Here is a 22,651-nt window from a genome sequence, read left to right on the forward strand (position 1 = left end):
TGTTGGTGGACTGAATCTAAGTTAGTTTACAAACACTGCCTAATCATCATGTTAATACATAAATTATATAACACTTCTGTTTCAAATTAATTTTCCTGGTCTCCACAATTTCATTCAATAGCAACATTAATTTCAAAATTCGTAAGTTATGTTCATGGGTAACAGGATACGTATTGATGAAAATGTAACACAAATGGTAGGCCATATAACGTTGGCCGGATTGGAATTTTCAACCGAAGAATTCGCCAGGCCCAGTACAATAAACACGCTTAATAGCACGGTGCACGCTGGGAGCGTAGAGAAGTTGTTGAGGGCGTCACTTGGCGTCGTATTTGTGAATGAAATTCTGTGGACGCTTGGACATATAAAATATGAAGCATACGAGATTGAATAAGCTATGATTTATAAACTGTGTGTACGATTCTCACTGCATTGTTACGAAGACCAATTCAAACAGGGTGCGATAATAGGACACACATCGCAGAGATAAAAACTGCTTAAAAGATATTTAGAAATCCTCAAGTTAAGAAACTGCGAGGAAGTCCTTGGAGTAGATGCAGAGATAAAATGAGGCTATTCAAAAGTTATGAATATTCTACCAGGTTTCGGCGTATTTTCCGGACAGCGAAACAAGAAAAATATATTTTACATAAAGTCAAAATAAAAATAAATCGATTGCAATTATTAGCTGTATCATGCAGAATTTGTTACGAATAAATAAATGCTGAGTGGTCTCAGATGTAATGATTAGGCAGTTCGGTAGATCACAAAGTGGGACAACATCTAGCAAAGTGCTTGATTAATTGTGGCTTATAGGATTTGCACAGGACTCCGCGCCATTGGATAGAAAACATCGCTAACAACTCTCTCGAATTGATTTTGAAACATTAAGATAATGGATTATATTGATTGCAAACGCATTAATTAAGGCCTAAAAAGTTTGTCCCTTTCCTTGGCGAACTGTTTGTACAAACAGTATTAAATAAATAAAAGACATTTTTCTTACGATCCGACAATTCTTCTCGGAGATCTAAAACAAGTTACTCCAGTTTATAGATGTTCAAAGCAATTTCTGTCTCAGGCGTATATAAATTGATATTCATTTTCAAATTATTTGTTTCCTTCTGTGTAGACTAATTATAACAAAACACTGAACCAAAGCGCACAAACAGGAGATTCACAATTGGATCTATTCTTAATATAAAATTGTTTCTGTCATCAAATATAAATGGTTAAGATTATTGGTACATGTAACATTTTTTTTGTAGTGTTCTGTCTGACGACAGGTCCATATATTATGAACAGGATCCTTCCAACATCTTCAGGTTGTCAGGGACCTGCTTATACATATATACATTCTTGGCAGAGATGATCAGAAGTGGTTTGCCATTGCCTTCTTCTGTGTGTGAATGAAGTAATTGTTGGGATGCCACGGAGAAACCGGGGAAGCCCCCGGAGGAAAACTCCGTGATGCCTAGACCACGGCCTTGCCCAACACAAGTTATAAATTTGAGCACCACCGGGAATTGAACCCGGGACCCCATGGTATTCAATTCTGAGTCCCGTCTGTGGTCCTTGAAGTATCCAACCAATTATATGGACTCTCCACCATATTGATCATTTCCGTTTGTAACGAATTGGTTTCTTATAGTAACAAAGAAAGTTAAACGTTTTCATTTAAACAAAGCAAATAGTGAGAAGACGTTTAGAGATTTGTGCAGACTTGTTATTATGAAATAAATTATTTATTAGTGTCACGGGGTTCGAAATAATTAATAGAACAGGCATTAGACTTAAAATCATGATATAACTGGCTCACAAACGTCAATATACCTGATCTTAAGATGGAGATTCAAATGAAAATCTTCGAATCATTTATATTATTTAGAGAGTGGCCTTGATTGGATCTAGCTTGGTTATTTGTTTTAATTATTTTTTGTTTTTATTTTGTTCCTTGTATTTTATTAGTGTTTACTTTTTTACTTATTAATTATTTTGTAATAAATTAATTTTGTATAATTTTGTATATTTATATATTCAGTTTTTTGTTTGGTTGTAATTGTATTGTAAGGTTTGTATTTTGTTAGTGCTTGGCTGTTATAGGCGTTTAGGCTGTTGTCAAGCACTTTAATAAATGAATTGAATTGAATTGAATATTATCATATTTTTCACATTACAAAACAAGGCTTTACATAGGCCGTTTTAAACATTTTGAAATTCAAGGACTGTATCAAGCTGTTGTCGTGTAATTGATATCATCGGCTCCATAAAGTGTTTCAAATGACTTGGGCCAGTCTTCCACTGAGGAGACGAGCGATCGGAACTCCGAACATAACGTAGCGTATTATAGCGTTACGCCACAAAATTTGGTCTCTAGTGTGAACCTCTCCCTGTCTACAGGTTCCGGTAGAAGACTCGCATCGTGGAACATTTTAACTTTCCTTTTCATTCTCGTAGACGTACGATAAAAAAAAAATTAGAACAATACAATAAAGGAATGAACAGTGAAGAGACAAATTGAATGATAAAGCGAAGTACCAAAAGGAAGGTTATGGATGTGTGGTAAAACGTAATCTGTGTGGTAAGATGGGAGGAATATGGGCCTGTGGAAATGTGCAGACATGATGCAAGTTGAAATGCTCTTAATGGCTACACCGTGCACGTCTTAAACTATTAAAGCGATTATAATAAATAATAATAATTTAGTGTTCTGTCTGACGACAGGTCCATATGAACAGGATCCTTCCATCCTTTTCTCGGACTGGGACCTGTTCATATACGTTCTTGGCAGATGATCCAGAAGTGGTTTGCCATTGCCTTCTTCTGTGTGTGAATGGAGTAATTGTTGGGATGCCACGGAGGAAAACTCCGTATTGCCTAGACTACGGCCTTGCCCAACAGAAGTTATAAATTCGGGCACCGCCGGGAATCGAACCCGAGACCCCCAGGATTACAAGGACAGCGTTCTAACCGACATGAATCTCTATTTGATATCACACATTCAAACCATTTAAAAGAAATAAATATTACGATCAAACTACATTAGCGTGATGCATTTTACGATTCCAAAATAATAGATATTTTAAGTCTCAGCACTATAAATACGAGTTGATTTGTTTCTGACATGGTGAAATTTAAATTTCTACCATTATTTATTTTTATTTCCCTGAAAAATCACTTTGGTAAGAATTCAATATAACCACTCAGTCGGTAAAGGAATTTCCTGCTTTTGAAAAACCGAGAATTTTATTTCTAATGAAGTCAATGCTTAAACGTTATTCAACTTTTTATCGTAACATTAAAGTTTGCATAGCAATGAGTATTTAAGGATCTGTTAACACGATGGAACACACCAAACACTATCTTATTTTAATGTTACAAGTTCATTATGTCCAGCAGGCCTATTGTTTGTCAGGAAAAACTCCAAGTGTCATGACAGGCATACGCAAGTAGTTTTTCGATAGTTCTTTTGGAACAAACATTTAACTATTTTAAAACCTAAAAACCGAAATGTGTTTACTCTTTAAGACAACTGTCTTCTGGGATGTTTCGATTGTAGAATTATAAAATTTTACCGACGTTTCAGAGGTACTTACAGCCTCAAAAATCAAGCCGATGTGTGATGATGGAGGCAGTAAACACGCACTGAAACGTCCGTAAACATCCACAGGACTACACGGCTCTAAATTAATATTATCTGCCGTGAAATCACAGAATATTTACTTTTTATAGATTTTTATGGGATTTGACGTTGTCACGGTGGTGAAGATAACAGTTGTGGCCTTTGTGGAGTGGGATACCGTGAATACCCTGAAGGTTGAGGATCTATGATCCTTTAAAACGTTGTTATCCACCTAATTGACTACGCGGCTTCAAACCTTCAGCCCTGCAGTCGACATCTTAACCTCTGAGAGAACATCAAACTTTGAAAGGATGCTATTGGAACCTGTCCTGGCCCAGCTGAATCCAAATCCACGCTGTCGAAACCCATTTATTTAAGATTAGGTTTTAATATTATTCCAAAACTACACCAATAATTTTCAAGAGGTTTCTTTCATTGAGTTATCAGAAACGTTATTTTGTATGAATTTAATTTTTCCAAAATGCTTGCTAAACGTCCGGCCCATCTCGTCCTCCTCTAGTCATATATCGTCTCCACAACGAGCCTAACGTCATTTTCTTCGGGGTTTCAAAAGGATGGGTGTACAGTGGCTTAAAATGTGACAGGACCACTTACGAGCTCATTTTCTTAAAGCTATAAAAATGTCTTGATTATTGGGTTATTTTAAAGAAGATTTTCAACTCATATGTTAATATTCTGGAATGGTTTTATGACTCCGTGTTTGATTTCTTTTATAAGAAACAGGTGTACTTACGAATAGATTTTAACGTTATGTGACACTAAATAACTCGTGAACATGATACCGCGTCGTTAAATAACCTTCAACCCAACTTTATCAACATAATTCAGCCATATTAATGTCTAATTACCTGCAAATGATAATGACAGATTGTGTTTATATGGTTTCTTTAACTTGTAGTGTCTTACAATCAATAGATATTTATTTCAGTAAGAAAATTTTGAGGCTCGTGTTTTATTATGTTTCTTCCAACGTAGTAAAAACATCTGAAAGCAGCCTCTGTATGAGAAATACAGCGATCGAAATAACAGATTCCCTTTGAATTTCATTGTATCGGCAGGAAGTGGGCGTTTTTAAAGAAAGAATAATAAAAAAGAAGGGGTTTTTCACTTCTCCTCCTTCCCGTCATCTTTTTTCATTGAATGATTGCTATGGGTTATTAGTTAGTGCGTCGTATGTCATTTGCTCCCATTAAAGACAGTTGACAACCGGAAAGCGAAAGAACCTCACAATAGGGTTTACACAATGAAAATAACATCAGAGGATAGGACAGACATAAATAGGGGTCAATACAATAGGAAGGAGTAAATTTCGACTGTTACCTACGTGTGGGAAAATTTGCTTACTGGTAATTCATCACAAAAGCTAATGTTACATATTATTTCTGTTTCAGTTTCTTTGTATTGTAAGTTCGCTCCTTGTCCTATTCATTTTTCTGGTCATCAGTGAAGGATCATATGTTCCGATGACGTCACGAGTCAGGTCTCAGTTATAATCACAGTGTTTGGAAACAATAGAACGACTAAATGGTGTGATCGTGGTATTTTCTTGAAGAAACAAATGATATTTGGATAAACATCTGCCACGCTGTCTTTCTCTCACGGTTACATGAAATAACACAAGAGATAATGCAGATAGGACTGTCAGTTCATCAACAGTTGTATAGGAATTTTGTCGTCACTAAGTAAAGAAAAGACAGATTAAAATAATATGTAATCTCTTGAGATTTTCGAAATTATATTTTTGATCTGTTTCTTTGTTACTACAGCATATGGACAAAACAAAGCTTGTGTGTGTGTGTTTGTATGATTGTGGGTTTTTATTAAATACAATTTATATTAAGTCATCCCTTACAAAATAACCCTTGTTGTTAACAGAGCATGCTAATTTTTAAATATAACTACTACTACTACTACCATTACTGCTACTCACATCTCTGAAATACGTAAAGGTGAAACTACAACTTAAAACTAAATTAACAAAAATATTAATTAATTATTTTTTATTATTTTTTGATTAATTATTTCTCTATTTATCTCTCTTCATCTTTTCCTCACATCCTTTATTTTTTTTAAAAAAAAATATTTTGTAGCCACCTTCAATAGAAAATATTATTTTACTTTCGTAATTGTCTAACAAAATCTTCACTAATTTAGGGTTTTTAAGTTCAAGGAATGTGAAGGGGATAAATCACACGAGACATGTTTACTCGATAGCCAATTCTGAAAACGGAACGAAGTTACACAAAAGTAAATTAATTGTAATTAATTATTCACAGACTACAACAGTATTTTCTACCTGTCCTTCACACTTTAGCGTAAGCGTTAATGTCTGTCTCATTTTTACAACATTGTCCTTGGATTACATTATTAAAATGAATCCTTGCTATTGTCTCGAGATCATTGCTAGATTTTTATTCCCTTAGTTGGCCTGTACCGTCATCGTCCGTGATTTGACATAAGAAGCACCTCGGGAACTTTAGTGCTCTTTAAAGAGTACACCTCCAAAATTGTATTAATTTAGCCACGAACTTTGTGATGACACAGCGCTGATAAATGACTGTCGTTTTATTAATGAATTTTCTTTATTTTTTAATAATTATAATATCCCCCCATCCATTCTGTCTAAAATTCCAAGCTTAATTAATAAAATATAATTTATATAACTGTTAAAATCATGATAACGACCTCTCTTTCAAAATTCAGTTACATTAATTAATTACTTAGGTTTGGAGAAAATCCAGTTTAAGTATAGTACATGCTTTGTGACACATTCAAAGTTAAGTACATGATTATGAAAATACGATGTAAAAAACTGAAAATTTGCCTGCAAATTTACGCTCCGTAAATTTATGTACTGCCAAATATGAGCTTGAACGTTCTTTTCGTTTCATTAAAATGAATTTGGCGTTTCTTTAGTGACTCAGCTTGTCAAAAATTTCCCGTCTGTTACAAAATCCAAAGGGAGTTTGCTGTTGGACTCAGTCATGATTCAGTCCGATCCAGTCCAAACAATCTTCGCCTTCGCCTGCGAAATTGTCTCGTCCCATTACGTTTCTCGACAAAAGTCTTGTGTGCATTTGTCATTTCCCATTCGTGGTACATGCTCCACCCTTTTAATTCTTATCGATTTTATTGTCAGATACACACGACCTCTTTATTGAGCGTTAATTTTATAAAGAATATCGAAACAGAAGGCTTACAAAACACGGGTGTATGACTGCGCTGTATTTCAGGGTGTCAGACATTTGTATATCCCGAGGTAGACCTGAACTATTACTAATAGTAGCAACTAACATTGTGGCTTTCACAGAGTAAAACAATAGCTCTGAGCTATTATGAATCATATGGGTTAATTAGCCATCCAATTAGTCCCACAAGTGTTTACATCTACTGTGAAAATATTGATTGTAAATTGGTGTAGAACGAAGCACAACCTTCCTGCAGATACAACACGCAGCTGTAACTTGTTACTGTTTCCTCTGAAATTCTGCGTTTGGATTTATTGTCTACGCAGATGCGTTTCCTTCTCTAAATCTTGATACAACGCAATTCTGTTAGAACGATCACACGTTGTAAACATCTTCTTATATTTTTTGCAAAACATGGGACAAATTATATGCTATTTCCGTCTGTCTATATTGCATAGGCCTAGGACGTACACGGGGGCCGCCATGTTAGCACTAGTGTTGACCTCACTACAAATATAGGACTTCTAGTGTTCTTTTCGTATTTGTTACCACAATTAGTGTCAGGCATATCTAGTCTTTAGTAGATGTACTGGAAATCACAATCTTTCCATATTTGTAAGGGTCTTATATTTTTCCTCTGTGTTTAATTCGTGTAGAATTTGCGAACAAAGTCTTGCATTTAATAATTTGTTTCTTCGCTGTAACATTGCCGGCGCAGTCAAATACAGAGACGGTTCTAGAATGACTGTTTCCGGGATTAAAGAAGGTAGATCGTGTCGCTAAACATCCATCGAATGCAAATGTTAATAATACGTAGGATTTTGCCTTTATATCACAATTTCGTCTTCATGATTCAGTGATTAGGCACAGACAGAGATTTACCTTCTAAAATGTACCCTTAATAAAACGTCATTTCACATTTTATCAAGTAGAAAATTTGCTTTAATGACAAAGTTAGCCGACGTAATAGTTTTTACAAGAGTTTTCCTTGTATCCAAGGACAGGTAAAGTACAATTATTATGATTTCTCTACACAATTAACGAGAAAGAAGTTTTTTAAACTCGTCATCGATCAACTCACATTGTAAAATTCATATCAATATCATTTGTTTTCCACATAGCTAAAAGCTATTTTTATTTATCGTGTATTTAAATACGTTATGACAACTGTAGGATTTCATAACTTTACTGCTTCTATGTGTAGACTGTGTTATTCAAGTGACACGAGATTAATTGTAGCAGCAACTAAGAAGACCATGGCCTGTAGTAGCTCTGTGTATCGCTGAAGCTGAATTAGGAAGTCGAAACTGTAATGTGTTCAGATAGATTTTCTAATTCTTGCTGAATAATAAGTAAATTCATTTCATAAACTGCTATACAAAATAATTGCCAAAATTATTGTTTTGTGTGTTTTGATTTCATAGTACTGGAATATGGACAGGATTATAATGGTTTCAAAATTGAAAAGTAGACAAGCATATATTTTTAAAATTTATTTTTTAATTTCGCCCACTTTTGACATGTGATTATAAATTTTCACATATTATTGAATGATTAAATTTATTAAATTTCAACGTCATTGAATTTTATATTTTGTTGGTGAATAATAATAATAATTTAATGAGAATTTCTTTAGATTATGTGTTAGTGTTTTCTGGTTAAGATCCTGAGTGGAACTCAACAGGCCATAACAAATTGTATTTATGTAATATAATTGAACCAGCAACGTCGTTCCCTTGTTTAATGTTTACATACGTTTACTAGCCCATGTGGTGTTATATAATGAGCCGTGGGTTCGATCCCTGAAAATACTACGAGCCACGTGTTTGTAGAGTTCAGGCTATCATAACCTAACCACAAACACGAATAATATGAAAATGATAAGGGGATGAAGCGGGGAACGGAAAGTTACACCGATTGCTTGTTGTAATAATTGAGTTAACTGAATCGCCCAACGGTGGAGCTTTAGTAAGTAGCCCACAGCGTTCTGTTAAATCGTGGGAAATAACATTAAAATTATACACCGGGTTTCCTTGTGGGCGAAAATTATAAAAAAAAATTACAATCAATCTTTGGTTTGAAAAGTGAAAAAAAAAAATATTATGTAACTGTTATGAATTAATGGATAAATTCATGTATGTTCACATATATCATAGAAGCAGTTTCAAATATTGACATTAATAACAATATTTGAAAAATACGGGGGTGAGTGAGTTTACATTTCAGATATGGACATCGTGACACGTTCTATAAATATCTTTACTGAAAATTATAAATTACAAAATTAAATCTGACGAGTGGGCCTTTCTTACCCGGACATTGAAACCGTGGGTTCGAATTCCATTCGAGGCATGGATGATAATTCGCGTGTTGTCCTGTATAGTTAGAGGCTTCGAGGTGGGCTGATCCCTCGTCTAAGACGTCCTTGCAAATGTATAAACGGATTAAGGATCCTCCCACGTATGAGTAGCCCAAGGCCCATTAAGGACAAGGACTGTAGTACAAAGAAAAATGTAATTAACCCCATGGAACAGAATCATTAAGAAAAAGCTAGTAGTACGCACTTCTAGTCAATAAATTGTTCATCTTCTATGGGAATCCATGGTTCATTACAGTTCCATGGGTCAGTGTCCTGAGCCATATGAATCCAATTCACGCCCTACAATTAATTATAACCCAGAACTTTAAAACAGTTAAGCTTATAGTGTAATATAGATAGTTCCAAAATAATAACACAAGAATATACCAAATATGACCTTGAAAACAAAATTTTATGCTTAAAAAATACTTTTACTCTGTACCATTAATAGGATTTGTTCTAACACGACTCTAATGAATAAATTTTAATGTTAGATTTGGTTGCAACAGTATTTATTTTTATTTTAATGCATTATAGAGTTACCATTTCCGTATTAGTGTTACGGTGGACTGCCTTTGGAGCTTAATTACCGTAAAAGCGACCTTTAGTTACCCGTTAATAATGTGGGGACTTCCTGTAGCTATTTTAATTATTACCAACTTACTGACTCAATTAGTCTCGTAATTTGTGCACATACTCACTCTTCATGCTAAAGTATCAGGAAGGACAAAATTTACTATTTTATTAATTAGTAACCACGCCACGAAGGTTAATGTAGAATCTGACGTAAGGCACCACTTATTCTTAACCTTACCACCAGATGGAAGTGAGTGGTCTGATTGAGGTCCTCTGGGTAATCATTCCGCGGTTTGGACCGAATAGCATAGCCGGTCCAGTGACAGTTTCGTAAAAGAGGAAAAGAATTCTGAATCTGCCTGGGATCAAAGTCCAGACCATGTCCAATCAGGCTGTTGACTGAACAATTCTCTGAGCAGAGATGTCTCAGCTAACCTGCCTCGAAAAATAACTTGCCCGATTACCCACAATTCAGCCTCTTCTCTTGGTCAAGTTGGTAATGTTTTTCTGATGATCCCTCCTTGTCATCATTAACAAGTACATTTTTCTTACCGAAACAAAAAAGTAAAAACAAACAAAGAAGAGTAGATAGAAATGATTCTTTTTCCAGTCTTTCTATTTTATTGTCATTCCTTTATTTTTTGTATTTCCTTTTAATGTCTCTGTCTGATTTATAGATTAAAGAATGAGCATCTTGGACTTTTAGTACGTGAAACAGCTGCGAGAACAGACCGAAATAATAAATGAGAAAGTTTGGATTACTTTGAGACGTGTTGCTAATGGATGTGAACAATAAATCCATAAACACTTCTGCCACATGGTTGGATGATGCTGTTATATCGTCAGCAAGACCACTGTACGCTACAAGGCAGCTTCACAGCGCGCAGAACTCATGTTATATGCTTTGAACACTTTCAACGCTACGCACGAGATATCTAGTTAAAGAAGCTTTGCGTTTTGTTACCCATATTTATTAGATGAATGTTCTTGCACCTGCCAGCAATTGGACCTAACTAATTCCGAGTTTTCCAAAATAAATATGTACGTTATATGCTCTTATTTATTATATTACTTCATATAATATACATTGTTTCGTTATATATTATTATGGAAGTATAATATTTCTTTTTATGAAAAGCAGCTTGAGTAGGATTATAAGTGAAGCTATTTCAATTTCTAAACGCTTTGTCGTAAAGGAGTATAGTTACGTGAAGAAACGTTCTGCGAACTTTTAAACACTTAAGTGAAGTTTCTTAGATATACGCTTCGGTCGCCTTTATCCACTGCATAAACGTATTAGGCAAGACAAGTATTTTTCTTTCTTCGTTTGGAAGAGAAGCCAAACTAAATGAATAATACAGGATGGTTGGTATGTGGATAGGTAGATAAGCAGGTGGACAGATGCTTAGATAGGCAGGTGGATGAACAGATGAAAGTAGGGAACTACAGAAATATAAATACTGAAATAAAACAGGAAGAATGTAAACTAAAGAACGGGTGTCGAAAATCCTCTAATGATATAATGTCTCTATCTATTTATTATTTTAGTGTTCTGTCTGACGACAGGTCCATATGAACAGGATCCTTCCATCCTTTTCTGGGACTGGGACCTGTTCATATACGTTCTAAGCAGATGATCCAGAAGTGGTTTGCCATTGCCTTCTTCTGTGTGTGAATGGGGTAATTGTTGGGATGCCACGGAGGAAAACTCCGTGTTGCCTAGGCCACGGCCTTGCCCAACACAAGTTATAAATTCGGGCACCGCCGGGAATCGAACCCGAGACCCCAGGATTATAAGTATCTATCTATTCAAAGAAAATTTTGGATCATTTAAAGAATGTTAATACAGTCTAACTGACGTCATGCATATCGTACGATGCATTTACAATTTTTTTTAGGGCGAGTAACGTAGCCTATAAAACAAAATTCTCTTTGAAAGAAACTTCATCACAGTTAGGTCGCTGATTAGGAGAATAATCGTCATTAATTCTGAGAACATACACTGTCTATAGGTTAACGTGATTGTCACTACCGTGCTTTTACATGTTATAACATGTCTGATACTCGACAACTGATCAAATATGTCAGTATGATTTTATATTCAATTTATTTCCTGTAGGCAAACACTGACAAAGTGCCTTAAAATACGCACATTTAATTTTATCACGTCTTCGTTTCATTATTCAAAAGAACTCTGCCATTCGACGCTACATGAAATTATTATTGAAGTTTAAAAAGAATCTTTAAATATAAAAATATTCAGTACGTACTGGGTTTACTTTCAGGGTAATGTTACGCGTTTTAATATCATCAAAATGGGAGACGGCTATACTTGCTAATGACCTGCAAAGATTAAACCGAAGGGTGTCTGAATCGTTCCATAAGACAACCTGTCATAGGGATATAAAGCATTGAGTTCCAGATGGGTTAAAATATGGGTCTACTTGGAAGCTGGGTGTCTTCTCCCCATCCCCGTACCACATTCACCTTGTTTCATCCGCCAGTCAAACGACAGGCTTCCCTTTTACGAATTCTATTCTCACCAAGCTATCGGAGGTATTATCCATGCACGATTCGACGCAGGTGGACAGAAGAAATCTTAACCGTCTTCCTTCGATGAATCGAACAATCGTAGGGGTGGCATCAAAGGAGTCTCACTGAATGCGTCACGTTCCCACACACATTCTTTGAATAGAGAACATTCATTATTTCCACTCATATGGAGCTGAATACGATCGGCCTCAAAACGTCTATAGGTTTATATTTAAATACTTTAAAAAAAGGAATTTCCCGCTTCATCTTTTGTATAAATCTTCAACCATGATTTGTCTTCGCAGGTTTCTAAGCTTCTCTCTTTTTAATTTCGATTATTTCTCTTTGTAAAGCTTGTGGTATCTTTATTCTAATTCCTTGCATTGAAATGCACAAGACTTCCATTACTCTGTCACTGCATATTTCCAATCCGTGATCTTCCGTATCAGACAATACGGATAAAATGAGGAGCGGATTTCTAAAGCCCTTCATTCGGGTCGTGTTTCTGAAATGCCCAAATACTGGTATGAAGATGGCCACTTGTGAATAGAGGACTTTGATCTACCCCGATCTTCATGCATAAGAATATCAAATTTCCAGGGTTTAGAAACATTCAAAGACCGTTGCTAGCTGTTTACATGTTTTGCGTGGGTTATCTCTCTAAGAAGCTCCTTTTCTTCGGGGTCACAGGTTTCCCTCCGTTACGAAACCAGAAATGTTATTGCCGAGTTAACAGGGACACGCCAATGGAAACTGTGCATAGCCCCTTAAATTCAGCCTCTCATATTTAAGAGTAATTTTAATAATAACCTCTCGTTTACGCATGTATTTCCAAAGAGGTGTATTATCTTGAGTCTTTTAAACTAAAATTTTGTATAAATTTCTTATCTCTCATGTAGGTTTTTCTCGCCCTTCTGGATCCAGTGTCCCTAGCGAAATGTCACGTGACATATATTTCAAGACGAAAAGTTACTCTGTTGTTATTTAAAATATAATTTTTATTCAGTTTTTCTAAGTTATTTTGAAGCCTCAATTCATTTGTTGCTTTTATATAATTTTTTGTATTGATCTAATTATACGAAGCTTAATAATTTGAGCTGTGATGTTTCCTGGACGACTTTCTTACAAATCTGAAGTCGTTCAAAGGTGACTGATTTTACACCCTCCCTTACAAACTGAAATACAGATCAAAGAACGCAAGAACGGATCGCTTCTCTCTTCCATTCAGTATTTTTATTTCCAGCGGGACTTTATTGGTTTCCCTCTAAGAGATGTTTCCTCTTCAATGACCTTTTATATTTCTGGTCTTTCTACCTTACCTAAGTGGTTGACGTGGATTCTGTCATGAAGGATATGGGTGGGTCTTATCAAGTAAAACTAAAGCCTGTATAAGATACTAATTTCAATTAATTCAGCTTCAAGAGTTTTCAAACGGTCCCAAAGCCGAACCACACTGATCCAATCTGCACTAACACTCTTAATATTATTCTCCAATTCAGCTTATATCTTTGAGATATTCTCTTCCTCGCAGGCTTCCCAACTAAAATTCTGGATACGTTTTACATTCTCCCCATGTGTGCTACATGTCCCGCCCATTTCATCCTCCTTGTTATGGTCACTGAAGAACGGCCTAATTCCGAGGCCCAGTGTAAGCCTAGCGGTTCGTATTATGCTAGCCGTTTCACGGTTATGAATTGTCAGTCATCACCCAGTTAGCATGTTTAATAATCACCCATTGTCGGCTGTCCTTCACTGGCTCTCAACCTGAAATCTGAGATCTCTTTATGCATTGCTGACAAAGAACTCGCTTAAGAAGTGTGATGATTGATCACTTCAAAGCTCAACATTGTCCAAGATTCTGAACCACCCGGTTCAAATCTCCAGAAACTATCGCCTAGATCAGTGATCTGCAGCCTTTTATCTTTACCCCAGACACACACTAAAATACGAAAGACACGTGACGGCACACCACAAAATTGTGTATGTTTTATAACCGTTGTAGTGTATGGTGGTCATTTGCTGTTAAGGGATTTTGAGTTTAATGAGATAATATTGTAACCGATAGCATAGTAATGCTGTTAAAATTAGTCCTATTATGTACATTTACTACAACTAAGCACAATTATATTAATCTCCATATAAGAAAATATATGAGATTCTGGTTACATGAAATCGTATATAACTTATTCTTTAATAGACCAAAGATATGTAATGATATTAACGTTTTTATACAACATTATTAATTTCAAATTCTACGTCCTGCTTCGTTAAAACTGGACTGAAACGAAAAATTTTGCACTTATCCATGGACAACTATGGACCATAATGTGCTTATAAAAATCATAGAAAATATATTTACGTGCTAACGCTCCTCAACGTTTCTAATTAAGCAATGATAAGCAACTATTTTAATTTTTCACACGCTAAATTATTACACTTTTCAACAGAATAATTTTTTTTTTAAATTTTCTTTTCGAATCTTGACGGGAAATTTTCTAGTCGTAAACATACGTCACAGCCAACTTAACTTTCGGCAACATACAAGCTTCTTGAACACGTGCAACCGAAACAGCATCATTAAATAAACAAGAAACAAACTTCCTAATTTTAGATACAGAATTATCGTATCGCACCTCATTCGCAATGTAAAAGCCCCTAGTAGCTGACATGGTATCATGAAAAAATGAAACATACAACATAAGTTTGCATTTCTGTAGCTGCAGTATCAGTCTACACTGCAGTTCCTTCTTTGCTTGAAACATCTGAACAAAAAACCCGGCGAAGACTGACACAGCCACTCCAGACCAACCTCTTGATTTCTAAAGAAAGCTCGGTCATTCGTCGGTAGTTTATTTCTAACAAAGTGTTAAGCACATCGCGACCCCAAACAGGATTTGTTCTTTCATTTCGGATCTAAAATCGATGAAACGTAAGATCCTTCGAACAGCACAGGGCAGGGCTACCTACAGTTAGCGAGAGAGGATAAAAGCGGAATCTCTGTCACCCAATAAGTCCTCAGCTTACTTCACAGTCACTTACTTTCACGCTTGGTTCGTATGAAAGAGGATTAAGGGATAACCGGAGAAAAATACTCGAAAAGGAAATGCGAATCAATACAATTAAATAAAAATGTTCTGATTGTATGCCTTACGCTCCAAGGCGTGTGTATCTGCACGGCTATTAAACAAAAGATTAAAGGTTAGGCGTACTCCAGTGTGGAGTACATGTATCTTCCGAAAATTTTTACGTATCCCACTGGTCACAATTATCATTAATTGATGACAAAGAACTTGTAATGGGGTAATCAGAATTATTACTTCTTTATATAATTAAATGTGTAACCTCACATATGTATATTTTATGTAAAAAAATTTATGAAATACAGAGAACTTTTTCACCTCAAAAATATTATTTATTTATCACTTCATTACTTTAAATTATTGTCATTTATACAACGTAATTCAAAATCTTTAATGTTTTTAAATAAAATTAAAGTTCTTTAAATTATAAACATTAATCAGAAAACTAAGTAGGACTTGAGTAATTCACGGCGGTGATTCGGAAGATGACTGTTTTCTGGATTGATGCGATGTGTAGTCTGGTAGAAGTTTATCGACGTTTCAGAGGTCCTTGCTGACTCCATCAACCCGTCGATGATTACGTCGCTAAACTTTTACCAGACTACACGGGGCAACGACCCAGAAGACATCCATCTTCAATTATAAAACTATTTAAATGCGTAATTACGAGTATGTACTTTCGTCAGCAACTGATTGGAAAGCAAATGATACCAGTACGCAGTTAAATAATTGCCTCCGAGACACATGTTACCCTGACAAATGCATTCACACTGTAGCCTGTTAGTGTCGGACAGTGTCTTTATTTGTATTCTGTTAAATATTTACGTATAAAATTTGCAGACAAAAGTTGTTTACCTTAATAAGACATACCATAATTTATATTTATATCATATCGTTATGCACGTTAACAGAACGTCAGCAACACAACGCTTACATTAGAATACTGACATATTAAATTTAATTGTTTACTGTATGTTCTTTAAAAAAATTGTCAGAAGAAAATGACTGTGTAATTTCGCTTTTTACGCCTGTACCTGCTTACTTTAATTATAATTAATATCAGTAGCTTAAACAAATAATCCCTATTAGATGTACAACAGAAAGACCATGTAAGAACAATTTAATTTATAATTTATAACTTGTGTTGGGCAAGGCCGTGGTCTAGGCAACACGGAGTTTTCCTCCGGGGGCTTCCCCGGTTTCTCCGTGGCGTCCCAACAATTACTCCATTCACACACATAAGAAGGCAATGGCAAACCACTTCTGGATCATCTGCCAAGAACGTATATGAACAGGTCCCAGTCCGAGAAAAGGATGGAAGGATCCTGTTCATATGGACCTGTCGTCAGACAGAACGCTACAAATAAAAAATATATAGCTGTTTAATATTTATTTCTCAGAAGACTTTGCACAAAACCCCAAGTAAACAGTTAGACCTGTAAAGTGAGATATTAAATTCGACAGCCTACATTATTCAATGATCGATCTACAATAGCATTACACTGATAACAGTGTACAGCAACGGGCATGAGTAACTGACTCCAAAGAGTTTCATACACATTCATGGGCTTGCTGAAATATGAACACAGAGCATCCAAAGCGAATTCTTAATACGAATATAGCTGACGTCCGAGTCGGAATCCTAACCAGGGACATCCTAAACACTGTGCAGGGAAACTACCTATTGCACCAAGAAACTCGCTGTGTGTCCTTTTGATAACATATTCTGAAAAATTAAAATAATTTAGAGTTGTTTTTAAAGGTTAATTTGTTTATTCCTAGGTAATAATTTTGACACTTGAATCAAACCGTGGTGGTTACAGCGTCTTTCTTGGGAAGTTTGACTTTATGCGAGTGTGTGTGTGTGTGTGAGACCCTCATTTTTAACCAGAACTTGGAGAAGACGGAAGCCGATTCCTTCCCAGTCTTTGACCTTGCTACAGAAGCCAACTACCATAACACGCATCTGAATTGTTAAAGTGACCTATGTCTAAATTATGCATTAAATTAGCGGTGTAATGTTAACTGCGAAATTATTATATTTTCTGACCTTGTAAGCGAGAAAGGAATTAACATTTCTACGACTGAGCTGTTATTAAAATCTGTTTATAAATATTTAGCCATTTTAATTTGTTTAATTAACATGTGAAAAACGTGGAACAATACCCGAAATATTTTTTATTTTATTTCAGTGGATGTATGCAGCGTTGGATGAGGTGGATACTTGATCATAGTCATGGGTGGAGACGTAATGGAAGGAAGCGGTCGTGGCGTATTTCATTGTACCAAGGTAGGCATACTGTCACATGTAATAACAGAGGAAATCTGCAAATCTTTTATTACGTTCTACCTACTCAAGTTATATTAGTACAGATATGCGTTACTTTTAATAATAATCTGTTATGTCCTCCGATCAGAGCAATTGTTCACTACCTGATAGTAGTTTGACAGTTGAAGAAATTCTCTCATTTATAGAACAAGAATGTTCATAAATGTTTTCACAAAAGCCCGAAACTGATATTTTCATTTTGACAGTTGAATTCAGTCTAGACCCTCACATCATATTCCTTCAAGATTCATCTCAGATATAGCTTTCCATCTACTTCAAGATGTCCGAAGTAAAAGTCATGTTTACGTTTTAAGTTATAAAGCATAAGTTATGAAGCTGATTATTATTTAATTTCCAATGTAATCTTTCTGGTCCAAATATTCTTTCCAATCCTCCGAAACTTTCTCAGTTTATAGTCTTAGATATTAATACTTTTTTAAGTTATGTTATTTAAATTACTGTATCAGATACTATTAAAGTTTAGATTTAATTTGATTAAAGTTAATAAAATACATAACAGCAGTGTGGAATGAATGTGTAAAATGTAAGAAAATTAAAAGTCCATATCGAAAGTCGTGCCTGATCAAATTTTATTTAAAAAAATTGGGCGTCTAGCCAAGATTATATCAGCCTTAAAGATGGAGGCACTGAGTTCTTCCGAAACATAGCTTTCTCTCTATAAGTATGTCTACATGGCGTTACTATCCAGAAGACACGGAAACTATCATTCTTATTTTATTACGTGTAATATACTAAAGAACAGTGCCAAAATTTCATGGAATGATCTAATTAACACTGAAATTTTAGTTTTAAACTATAGTCCAGTCATTAGGTAAAAATATATTTTGTTACCTTACGAAAAACTTTGTCTGTGATATTCTTTTGCAGAAAAAAAACATTAAAAATTATTCTTTCAGATTAAATGAAGTTGTAAATCAGTTTATTTTGTTCGTTACAACATGTCAGTGAAATTATATCACTTCTTAGAAGATGGATCATTATTCTTAATGCACATTGAACGGATGCCAACAGACACTTAAATCATTGTTCCACTGAATCACTCGGCGCGCAGTTACTACTGAGTCTCCTCCGCACCAAGTCCGTTAAGTAAATATTTTCCTTCACTATGAATCATTAATCAGTATCTAGCAACTGGAAATTAACGAACCAACCCCTCTCTCTTCTCCAGCATCCCCTACTTTCCACCCTTTCTACTTCTATCACGACTTGCTTTCCTTTACATAAACTTACAGGTAGTTAGCTGATGCTTTGGTTGGTACAACATATTACGTCATAGCTACTAGTCGTAGATTGGAGGCTGAAACAATAACATTTAAACTCAACAATAACCACCCCAGGGTTTGATTTATACGGTGTGGTTCATGTTAGTGCTACTGAAGTAGTGGGCGAGACGAAAAATGTTGCTGCCTTGTTCTGATAATACAGTGGGTACAGTGGTTTATACAGTTTATACAGTGTTTGGAAAATCTGTCTAGTTCTCCACATGATACGCTAGAGTAGATAAACTGAAGTAAGTATTTCAGTTCGCTCAATTTGGTAACTGCTTCAGCTTTCTCGTAGAGTCAACTTAGTTCATAAAACGAAACTTTTGGCATCATCATACACTGTGGCCAACTATTCTGAAAATAAAAATTACGCTAGTCTCCGACACTTCAATTAATGATTAACTATGATATTAAATAAAATAATTATTATATTTGTTTACCGTCAAATCACAATAAAATAGTAAGATAAGATAATTAAAATGATTAAAATATCATCTTATGTTCCATATCGAGCATTCGATTTACATCGGAACTTTCACCAATAAACATAAACAATCAATATAACTTACCGGGTATATACAAATTAAAATGTAAAGATTGTCCATTAACTTATATAGGTCAAACTGGACGCACTTTTACACATAGATACAAAGAACACATTGCAGCCATAAAACACAATAAAGACAATTCCGCATACACAAAGCATATTCTAAATACAGGACATGCATATAATACAATAAATGAAATAATGGACATTATAAAAATAGTAAAAAACAAAACACACAGAGATACAATAGAAAAATATCACATACAACAAACTTATAAACAAAACATCTGCCTAAAAGACAATAACATTTTTCTTAATAACCCCATTTTTAATGCACTCCAGTACCTTGACCCCAACCCTGACAAACCACCTTTCACCCACTTACACCGCAGTCAATAACGAACCTTGTTCCGAGATGGTAACACTTCTGGATCTCTCCTCTGAACACATCTGAACCGATTGCTATTTCATATATGGTATGTTTATTTGCTATTATATATTATTTTAGTTCATTTTGTTTTCTATATTCAATCATTTTTCATTAATGTTTTCGAATCCTTTACGTCACAGACTGGTAAAACATCAAAACACCACCTCAACAATAATGTTATATTAATAATATCTAAACACAACTTCCAAAAAATATACTGAGAAAGATGATAAAAGTATAAAATTGTAAAACTATAAATAATTGTAATTTGAGTTTAAAAGTTTATAATTTACACCTGATGACGGTTTGATAAACCGAAACATGTTGTGAATGTTCCGATGTAAATCGAATGCTCGATATGGAACATAAGATGATATTTTAATCATTTTAATTATCTTATCTTACTATTTTATTGTGATTTGACGGTAAACAAATATAATAATTATTTTAATTAATATCACAATATGACGCAACTATACTATCTTATGATATTAAAGCCAAAATGATACAGAGTTTTGATAAACCTTATTAAAAATGAGCGAATCTCTTAAACATATAGGTTCTATTATTATTATTACAACTATTCACCACTTTATAAGATATTTACTTCTATGTACCCGAGACAAACTTTGCCCCTGAGGTGCATAGTGCAGCAGCTATTTCCGAAATACATTTTGGTCTTCGTCTTATGTTCATTCTTCGTTCTGTCCCTAGAAATACATTTTATACGCTCTTATCTCTTAACACGAGTATTTTAATTTAATTACCTTTCCCTCTCGCGCCTTCTTCATTTACTTTTATCAGTATCATCCATTCTCTTCTTTCTCTTTTTAATTTCATGAATTTAACTTTCTGTCTCTTCTTGTCATTAATCTCTGTTGTAAAATAAGAATAAAGTCCGTTATTATTCACAAGAATCTTATTTGCAATTTCAATTTGCATTTCCAGTAACATTCCAAATAGTTTCAAGGTCAGAATTCAAAATGTCGTAGAGTATGAGGGCGGGGCAAGTTTTGATAAAATGACATAAAAGTCTCATATCTGCTCTTATTTCTATTCGCACAGAAACACGTAAGTTTCCTGATTCGAGTGGATTAGAATATTTTTGGTTCTGCATTAACTCGTGTACAACTTCTCTGTGTGACCTATGTTCATTACAGACGCAGTCTCATCGATGCTAAATCTTATCCCACACACTTTGACAGCTGAACCTTAACCTCAACCTCTTAAAAATTGCAGTCCACTTGTTTCTGTACTTGTAGGGGTCTGTCTCCACACCAAACCTTTCTTCCACACACGCTGCATTGCTAATTTGTTGGCTTATATTATGCCTATGTTGTGGGTTCAGAGTATCAACAAATGCTATTTTATAAACAATTTATAGTAAGTTCAAAGTCTGTAAATTACTTTCTCTTTGAATAATTTTTTTTTTCGATATTATCCATCGTCTAGTAAATATAAAACGTAAAACGACGTTTCGGAGATAGGAAAATATTTATTCAATTGACTCTTCACCATCGTCAAGAAGTTTTAGATTTGATATACTTTCTCTTTGCCTTCCAATAAGTTGTTGAAGACAAACTAATAAGGTAATGCATGAACGGTTTCTTCTGAAGCATTTTGGTTTCAGATATTTTCCAGAGGAAATTTACTAATAAGCTCAGTCACTATAGGTTAGATTGCGGGCCGTATTTTGAACCGGAAACCTCCCGAATACGAAACAGCGAAATAGCGTTTCGGCTGCTATAAAATTTGCTGTCTAATTTTGTGCAAAATTAACAATCAAAAACTGATTTGTGGATTTCCTTTAGGGTGTCACACACATATCTCCAATTTCTGATGGTTTAATCCTTCGTTCTTTGTTCGTTTTGGTGCAGTTTTAACAGTTAAGCGCCGACGAGGGATAGGCATTCGGAGAACTTGGCTTCTGGTAGCAAACAGAATGAGGTTTAAAGTAGATTCGGTGATAACAAGTAGACGGAAAATGGGAAATAAGAAGGGTTAGAGATGTAGAGAGAGAACTTGTGTGTATGTGTGCGGGTGCGGGTGCGGGCTGGGGCAAAGGAAGGATAACCTAGGTCTTGACAGACTTTGACAGACGGAAATACAGGAATGTCATTGGCCACGGAGGAGCGAAGCCTTCAAGAAAGCAGTCTGCCGAGGGACCACCTGCTAAGGCACTAATATGCGGTCTCGTTCATAAAATAAAACTGTTCTAGATGACCGACTGCACCAAACAGCGTTAAACGTAGATCCAAAGGCAAGTTAATGTATTGATCATGGTTTTATTTTAAGCAATAATTTTAAAACAATAAATTAATTTCGTGGAGCAAATTTTATCTTCACAAGAAGATAACTTATGAGTTACACAAAAATTGTCGGTTTTCTATGAAGCAGAATTGCACGGAACTTCGCTTCTTAGCCCTGCTTCGTATTCGGCAGTTCTGGGTTCAGATCTCGGTTTGAAGAGCGACAATCCTAGATACGGTTTTTCGTTGTTTTCTTCCATCCCTCCAGGCAAATCGCGGGATAGTGCCTAAAATAATTCTAATGTTCCTTCCTTCCATATCCTTCCCAATTAATTATCTATTCATCATCATATCGTTCGATGAATATGTCCTGATCTACTAAAACCACCGACAAATTAGTAAATAAATACATAATAAAAAATCATCTACCAT

The 22,651-nt window shown here is 35.1% G+C and overlaps 1 long non-coding RNA gene across 2 annotated transcripts in view; it reads left to right on the plus strand.

Moving 5' to 3' along the window:
* The window catches only part of LOC110828390 (uncharacterized), a 69,689-nt gene that overhangs the window by 17,948 nt on the left and 29,090 nt on the right, over window positions 1-22,651 (plus strand). For both annotated transcript variants that reach the window (XR_015537614.1, XR_002542649.2), the window contains exon 2: window positions 17,571-17,668. This is a non-coding gene — a long non-coding RNA (uncharacterized LOC110828390). The remainder of the gene's footprint in view (window positions 1-17,570; window positions 17,669-22,651) is intronic.

This window comes from Zootermopsis nevadensis, unplaced genomic scaffold (genome assembly GCF_977971745.1).
Source record: "Zootermopsis nevadensis isolate Lab colony 2312 unplaced genomic scaffold, Znev_1.0 Znev_ptg000002l, whole genome shotgun sequence".
NCBI lineage: Eukaryota > Metazoa > Arthropoda > Insecta > Blattodea > Termopsidae > Zootermopsis > Zootermopsis nevadensis.